The sequence below is a fragment of the Benincasa hispida genome, chromosome 4 (genome assembly GCF_027475165.1).
Source record: "Benincasa hispida cultivar pf3 chromosome 4, pf3_genome.v1.1, whole genome shotgun sequence".
NCBI classification, from domain to species: domain Eukaryota; kingdom Viridiplantae; phylum Streptophyta; class Magnoliopsida; order Cucurbitales; family Cucurbitaceae; genus Benincasa; species Benincasa hispida.
In genome coordinates this window covers 1,737,481-1,747,003 of record NC_143481.1, presented here as the reverse complement: position 1 = coordinate 1,747,003, position 9,523 = coordinate 1,737,481, and positions in this window count along the sequence as shown.

Sequence of the window (9,523 nt, the reverse complement as noted above, 5' to 3'; positions counted from 1 at the left end):
TGTTGGAATCATTGTTCCGAGCTCTATGCTATGAACATATTAAAATACTAAGATTTTTAGTAAAAAATTGAGTTTGTTATCGTCAAAACATTGATTAATTAATTAATTTGAGATTAAGGGCCAAAAAGCCAACAAGTCATGAAGATAGCTTCAGAGCACAACGTTGTTGATCCGTTTACGAAGGCTCTCACGACTACAATTTTTTAGGGTCACCTATAGAGCATGGCAGGACTAGGGCAGATGGGAGATTTTGTACTGGGCCTTAGTGCCCTAGTTTATTGTTTTGTACTTATATTTATCTTGTACACCCCACTAGTTTTAGGACAAGTGGGAGATTGTTGGGGTTGATGCCCTAAATCTCGTAGGGCCCTATAGTTTCTAAACACGTGTATGAACAAACATTTGTGATGTAATAGTATGAGATATTTTCTTCACTATTGTCTATGAAATATGAGATATTTTAGTTGCATTAACCACAAACCAATTAACTAAGATCTATGGTTATCGTTGTAACTTAAGCATGTATATGGAGACATACAAGTGGATCATGCCTTAAGTGATAACCTAAATGGTCTGTAGTATATGGATAAAGGAGGGAAAACTTATCCTGGTGACACTACAGATACGACCCGCTTTGTAGATGTTACAAGTGTTGTAAAGTGCTACAAATGGTCTGATCCTGATCATTCATGTGGAGACATGCGAGCGGGGGTATCCTATACAAAGAAATTTGTATAAGACCGGACCACGAAATGTTTAGTCTTAGTATATAACGTCGTTCATAACAGAAACTTTCATTTCACTAGGATGACCATAGGTAACATGACCTTAATCTCGAGTGAGTTGGGAACTCCTGCCTATGAGGGAGGTCCTTTGATTTGCATGGGTGCGAGTGGCCAGATCATCGACTCAAACCTACCACTTTGGGGATTCTTCTGATTGGGGAGCTAGGAACTTAGCTACACAAGACGGAATTCACTCCTTCCCCGAAGTAGGGGTAAGTAGATAGATTGCTCCCTTAAGGGTTGATTCTGGGGTTTGAACAATATGGTGCCACACCTTTTCATGGCTCGAGAAGTGTTCACTTTTAGTAGGACTATGATGTATTGTTCATTAGAGGAATCAGTGGTACTTAAGGAGTTAGATGTAACTAAGGGGCAAAATGGTAAATTGGCCCAGTTGTACTTACGAGCGATTTGTGAAGGGTCAAGATACTGTTGATTTGTTATATCCAATGGACATATAAATATATCTGTAGTGCGAAGAGTGCAGCTGTCGGTCTTTAGTGGAATGTCCAACAATTAACGAATGGTGGATATCGTGATTAAAGAGTTTAGTCAGTTATTCACGTACCACTAGAGCTTCAAGCTACAGGTTCATAAGGTCCCCTTGGTAGCTCAATGGATGCAAGTTGAGAATTAGTTTTTGGGTTAGTTTGAAGTGTTCAAATTAACAAGAAGGAATTTGATTATATATGTTATAATTAAATTGATTCAATTATATGTGATATAATTGTTTTGATGTATTAGATATATTAATTGATGAAATTAATATAAATATGATTTATATTAAATAAAGAAGAAAAAGAATTATGGTTTAAGTATTACATATGATGTGATATTAAAATTATAGGTTATAAATATAATATGATAAATTAGTTATTATATTTATTTATAATAAAAACAATTATGTGATAATTGTTGGTGGTTGTTCTTTTCTCCATTAACCGATTGCAAGTGGGAAGTTTTGATCAGTTTTAATAGCTGACGAATAAAAGTGAAAATTGTTTTCATTTTTCATAATGGCATCACATTTGATCGAGTGAAAAGAAAAACTATACAATAGCCTTTCAGAGAGTGAACGACGAGCGAGTTTACTAGACGACTGCCTCTCGTTTACTAGACGATCGAGTATCTAACTCTATACGATAGAGGTTTCTCATTCTCCCACTTACTCGATCATATACATCCTCTTTCTCTCTACCAAATCCACACAGAGTCTACACCTCTTGAATTCTCACACCGAGAATACCAAGGCAACCAGGTGGTAGTGTCGAGTATTGTTGTTCGAGGGTTGAGGATCGAGTATTACTTGATTGGGTTCGAGAATCTGACAGCTCGTGAATTCACTGGTTATTCGTTGTGTTCGTGCTCGTGATCGAGTTTGTTGGGATGCGTGACTGGTGTAGATCGAAGAAATACTTAAAGAAGAGTTCTTCAAAGGTATGTCACTCGATTTCCTTTGTTTTTAACTGAAAGTAATGTTGTAATTTATTTGATGATGCATAACTGTGGTTATATGTTTGTAAATACTTTATTCTTTCACAATGGGTTCCGAATGATCTTGCTTCCACTCAATGGTTCTCTCGAATAAGAGTTCCTTCAATTGTTATCAGAGTCAGATTGTTCTGATATTCCAAATCCATTGATGTATTGAATTGCATTTACATTCTTGGTGGGTTTTAAGCATATCTACATTACGTTTAAGTGTTAAATGTTTTTGTGGATGTGAATTAATGGAGTTTATTGGATGATTGCCTCTGTTTATTGCCTTATTTTACATTTCAAAGTTAATTTGTAAGGGCCCTTATGTTTTTGGGCATATTAACTTGCTATCGAATCTGTATTCAAAGTGTTTGAGTTTGTAAGAGTCGCTCGTGATGAAGCTTCAAGGCATGAAGATGCAGTTTACTTCGAGGAAGAAGAAGACCAAAGGTTGGTCAGATCGTGTAGCCCAGGCTAAACGATCGAGTAGAAAAGTTCTAACTCGATCGTGTAACATTTACTAAACCATCGTATGGCTGATGCTAATCGAACGGGTAAAGTGTTTACTCGATCAATTTGCATTGGCTACTTGATCGTGTAAACGACGGGGGTAAACGATTGCTACGTATGGGATACTAATTGCATGGTAGGCACGCCCACTAATTGATCGAGTAGGCCAGCATGCTTCATCGCATAGTCATTGGCTACTCGATCATTCGATAAGTGTTACTCAACAACTACTTCTCGATCGTCTAGTCAATCATGCTTCATCGCATAGTTGTCGTCTACTCGATCGTTTAGGCAGGTGTTATACTCAGTGCACTGCATGATCGAGTGGCCTTCATGCTTCTCTGCATAGTCAAAGGCACTCGATCCATGCTACACGATCGTGGCTACTCGACCAACGTTACTCGACGATCCCAAGGAAAAGCTACACATTCAAGTCCCGGTTCGTTTGTTTGAATTGGTTAACTCGATGGTTTATGTAATAGATAGATTTAATTTCTGGTTTTTTAGGTTAATCATCCCAATCCATTAATTTTGATGAATATATATGAGATGTATGTTCAAATTATATGTCATATGGTATGCCATATAGTTTTAAATCCCACTATAGGTTATTCATTTATTCATGCATCTTCTTTATATTATAAAAGTTATAATATAGTAGCTTGCATGATTAAATTACATAAGAGCATGCTCATGCATCATATAATATAAGAGTTATAATGTATGCATACATTAAGCATATTCATGAATCATCTTTATATTATAAGTGTTATAGTATAAGGGTGTATGAAAGCATGTATGCTTAGTTCATTACAATTTATATAAGAGTTATATATAAAAATGAATGGACATTGCATGAAGCATGACAAATAGGTTAATTTATAAAAGTTATAAATACCTAGTCTAGCTTAGCAATATGGATGGTTTTAGTTGTTTCCCCTTATAAGAGTTATAATGGAAATTAGAACTAAAATCAATAAGAAAGACATACATGCAAACTTAGGTTGAATCATTTTTTAAAAGAGTTGTAAATTTGATTGAGATAGACCTAAGATCACGGTTCTAATGAGATTAGAAACTTAAGTTTAATCTTTTAATCAGTTTATTAGGATTAAATTGAATAATAAAAGATTAAATATGTACCAATCTATCTATAAGGGACCTTTCATCTAAGGCGGGTTCTGTCTAGGCTGGGGTATTTAAGCTGACGAAAACGGAAACACCCCTACCTGGGAACCTATCTGGAAGGGTGAATTAGATAGATTTACTGCATGCATGCAAATTTGATGATAGTCTATTAAAGTGTTTAATGGGACTTGATTTGAACTTGTTTAATTATCAAAAGCAAGAGTTGTTTTTGAGCAAATTAAACCCACACTTAGATAAATTTAGTAGCCGAATTGTCTAAGTTAATGAATCCCTAGGTAGAATATTCAATGGGAGATATTTGAGGTATATGATACTTCACTTAAACCTTTACATGTTTCTCCCTAATGTTCACACCGTGAGATCTATCTCTTTGATTAGCATGGGTGAGAGTGCCCAGATTTGTTGACTCAATATGTCTATCATTTTGGGATTCATCTGATTAAGGAATTGGGAACACAACTACATAAGAAAGAATTCACCCCCTTCGAATTGTTAGGGTAAGAATTGCACTCTTAAAGGCTGATTATGGGTTTTGAACAATGTGGCGTCACACCCTCTCCTAGCCCTAGAAGGGTTAAGTTATAGTTGGACTATGTTGTTCATTAAAGGGATCAATGGTACTTAAGAAGTTAGATTCAACTATAAGGCTAAAACGGTAATTTTGACCCAACTGTACATATGAGTAATTTGTGGAAGGTCAACACACTGTTGATTGGTTATATCCAATGGACACATAAATATATCTATAGTGCGAAGAGTGTAAATGTCGGTCTTTAGTGGAATGACCAACGATTAATGAAGGTTGATTAATTTAATTAAAGAGTTAATTAATTAATCAAGTATCATTGGAGCTTCAATCCATATGTTTATAAGGTCCCCATATAAGCTTAGTAAGGATTAATGAGAATCAAATTAATTTTAGATTAATTTGAATTGTTCGAATTAATTAAAGAGAATTAATTGTAGAAGATATAATCAATATAATGTATATGATACATTATAATATAAAGTTTTAATAAGAGAAATAAATATGATAAAATATTAATTATATAAGTATGATTTATATAAAAACTATAGGTTAAAATTAATATGAAAATGATTCATATTAATACAATAGGTTATATGAGAGAATAATAAACTATGGGTTATATTATATATGATATAACATAAACCATAGATTATATATTATATGTGATAATGTTGTTTAATATGATATATATTAAATTAGTTAATATATATATATATATATTAAAATTTAGTTTTTTATTATTTTTTTTAAATTAAAAAGGGGATTTGATAACTCCCTCAAGATCCCTTTTCTCTCAAATACGTGAAACACAAAGGGGAGTTTTTAAGTTTTCAATTTTCATTATCATAATTATTCATCTTCTTCCAAGATCTCTCTGTGTATAATTCTCTCAAACAAAAACTCCTCCCTTCACAAAAATCAACCAACAGAAACCCACACCTCTCTGTTGATTCTCACCTTGAAAATAACTAGGAAGATTTTGTAGTGGTGTTCCCCATTGGTGTTGCTGTTGTGAAGTTCTATTCGTGTTGGTGAGAAGGAGATCAGTTTGTGATCTTGCTATGAAGAGGAAAAATGAAAACGTCCTTCAAGGATAAGTTATCATTTCCCGCTTTTCCTCTTTAATTTCACAGTAGAAGCATGTTTAGGATTTAGTTTGTTTATCCATATTTCTCTGACTTTTTTTTTTTTTTTTTTTAGTAAAATAAAATCAAGACACAACGCATTCAGTTGCTTTCACTTTGAGGAATTCAAATCCCTTCAATGTCAAGGCAGATGATTTGGTGGTCAATTGCTGAGTCAACAACAATTGACCTTGACGTGTATAGTGACATGGAGGTCTATTCCAACTTTTCCTCTCTTCCCTAATTTCGGTTTCAATGTGACCTATTATACTGCTTGACCTGTAATCTTTGTAACGATATTGATTCTCTTATAATTTTATATATGAACTCTCTTGGGTGCACATGTTGGCCTTTTGGCCCTTAATCTTAAATTAATTAATTTTAATTAATTAACTAATTAATATTTTGATGATTATAAACTACTTTTATTTATTGACATTTTGAGTATTTTGAAGTGTGTGTTATGTAGAGCTTGGAACAACGTTTCCAATGTAATTTGAATCGCCTAAATTGGAGCTCAAACAAAAAAGATATAGGCGAAATAAGCTTAATGGAAAAATCTCAAGCAGATGACATGACATTTTTTTTTCGTCAAAGTGGACCAATTGAAAGGTGCCACTTGGAGCATGGGAATAATGATACATGGTGGCTTTTGATTTTTGAATTAATTTTAAAAAAATAAATTTAATATTATTTTATGTTTGTATTCAACGACTAGTTGGATACATGATGAACTTTTACTTTTTGTTGGACTTTAAAAGAAAATGATTTATATATATATATTATCTGTGTCTAACGGCTAGTTGGGTTTAAATCTCCATGATTTAATTTTTTGTTTCAAGATCCAATGGTCCAAATTAAATGTGGTTTCCAACCATTTTTCCTCTCTATTTAAACTCATATTCTTCTCTAAATGTTTAGAAAAAATTTCATAATTTTCAATCCTCCCCAAAAATACAAATTTTCCATTGTTGCTCTTTCTCTAAGCTTCAATTTTCTTCTTTTCATCTTCTTCTTGAGAGAGATAATTTATGTTGTGAGGATTGATTCATTAAATGCTAAATTTGTAAGTCCACTCTATTTAGAGAGTTTTTCAAGTATGCTATTTATTTTTTCAAACTATTGTAAGGGTTTTTTCTTGATCCTGGAAAAAGAATCGTTGTAACGATTTGATCCTCAACCGTGGAAAGGATTGGGTACATTCTTGCGTCCGAAAAAAGAACGTTATACGATTCTGTTGGAATTGGTGTCCTGATTCTCCGGGAGCTCGTTGTTTTGTAAAGATACACATTGTTTAATGAATAAAATAAGTGTTATTTAATTCTGGCATTTACTCATATCCAATAAACAAAGCTCCTTAGTTATCTTATGTGAACTTAAACATGTATATGTGATATACAAGTGGATCATGCCTTAAGTGATAACCTAAATAAGTCTGTAGTATAAGAATTAAGGTGGGATACTTGATCCTGGTGACACTACAGATACGGCCTGCATTGTAGAGGTTTGCAAGTGTTGTAAACTACTACAGATGGTAGGACCGTTCATGTGGAGACGTGCGAGCGGGAGTGTCCTATACAAAGAGTTTGTTTAATACCTGGACCACGAGATGACTAGACTTTGTATATAACGCCGTTGATACTAGAGACTTACATCTCACCTAAACGACCATAGGTGACACGACCTCAATCCTGAGTGTTTTGAGAACTCCTGCCTTTGAGGGCGGTTCTTTGATTAGTATGGGTGAAAATGGCCAGATTGCCAACTCAACATGCCTACCTTTTTGGGGACTTGTCTGATCTAGGAGCTGGAAACTCAATCTACAAGATGGAATTTACTTCTTTCCTGAAGCAAAGATAAATAGAGAGATTGCTCCCATAAGGGTTGATTCTGAGGCTTGAACATAGTGGCCACAACATCTCTTTGGAAGAGAAGACTCAGTCATAGTAGGACTATGAATTATGTTCATTAGAAGGATCAATGGTACTTAAGGAAACAGATGTAACTATAGGGGCGTAACGACTATTGGCCGAGCTGTACTTATTAGCGATCTGTGAAGGGTTGTTGCACTTCTGATTGGTTAAGATGGACACATAACATATCTATGATAAAGAGAGTTTAGCTGTCGGTCTTTAGTGGAGTGCCTAGCAGTTAATGGATGGTGGATCCCGTGACTAAAGAGTTTAGTCAGTTATTCACGTACCGTTGAAGCTTCAAGCTACAAATCCATAAGGTCCCCTTTGTAGCTCAATGATTCAGTTGAGGATCAGTTCTTGGTATTGATTTGAAATGTTCAAATTGACAAGAGGTATTTTGATTATATATGATATAATCGACATGATGTATGAGATACATCTAGTGGAAGATTGATGTAAATGAGATTTACATTAAGTACCATGGAATAGAAAAGGAACTATGGTTTATATATTTCATGAGATGAAATATTAAAACTATAGGTTATAAATATAGTATGATAAGTTGGTTATCATTTATATTTATAATAATATTAATTATTGGATAATTAATTCTTTTTCTTTAATAACCAATTGAGTGGGTGGTTATTGGATTTATGGTAACTGTGAGATAAAAGGAAAATGGTTTTCCTAATTTTAGTAAGATTTACAAACTGTTGAAAAGGTTTTCATAAAAAAGTTTTTAATATTTCTCTCTCGCGTAAAAGGATCTCACGGAGTCGTGAAGTAAATATAGATTTACTAAACGACGACTTGGGTGAGCTAAATGATCGTGCAGCGACGAGCTAAACGATCGTACAATATTTACCAAACGATCACAAAGCTTTTGCTAGACGATCGCTTGCCCAAAGTAAACGATTGTGTAGTGTCTGTAGGCGACAGACCGAGTTAAACGATCGCATAACTTTTGCTAGACGATCGCTTAGTTTTAGCTAAACGATTGGGCATCGACCTATACGATAGGTCTTGCCATCTCTCGCTTACCCAGTCATGTACACGATCGGTATTTTCTCCTTCGTTTGCCTCATTCCAAGTCCAAACAGAGCCCACCCTCTGGATTCCCACACCGAGAATACCAAGGTAGCCTTGTTGGTGGTGTCATACCCATCTCGACACCGTCGAGGTGCCATGAAGGCCGTTCGTGTGTTGCTAAGGAGTTCGTGGCTGAGGCGATCGTTGAGGACGAGCGCGAAGTGTTCGTGTTGTGTTCATTTCTGTGTTGCAGTCGTGTAGATCGAGCGTTTATGGTTGTTCTTCGAGCGGTTGTGCACAAAGGAGCGTAAAGACTGATAACGGGCAGAAATGCATGTTATCATAGTGCTAAGTTCTTAAACAATATTGGATTGCGTTGATGACATATGTTACTTTGTGTCCATTATGCATCAGTTTCTTAATATTACGGTTGCATGCGTCCAATGTATTAGAACATTTGATTTTTGTATTTTTGTACAGAATATGCGTTAACGCAATGAAAAGATTGTGATCATAGGAATTCATTTGTCGAGCGCAACCTCACTACAAGGCTTTGCGTTGATCGTGCTCGCAAACATTCGTCCAAGAAGGATCGCCACAACTTGGTCAGCGTAACATGGTGAGCACATCTGGGTGAAAGGCCAATTAAGAGCGATGGGACAGAAAGCTGATAATAGTCGAATCCAAATTAAGTTGACAGCCGATAATGGTCACAAAGTACATTCAGCTTTATCGGTGATAATTATTCAGTGCATCAGTTAGGAATTAAAGCTGTCCCATTTGTACAACCAGAAGAGAGAAGCCGCCTTTCACTATGGATGCTCTATAAATACCAAGGGCATTCTTCAGAAAAGGGGTTAAGCAGTTGATTAGTTCACCGTTTAGTTGACGCCTCTGTCCATAGTTTTACTTTCATTTTAAAGCAGAGCAAGAGAAGAGTGGTGGCGTCGGAGATCACTCAGAGAAACTCGAGAGAGAACCTTGGGGCGTAAGAGTAGAGAG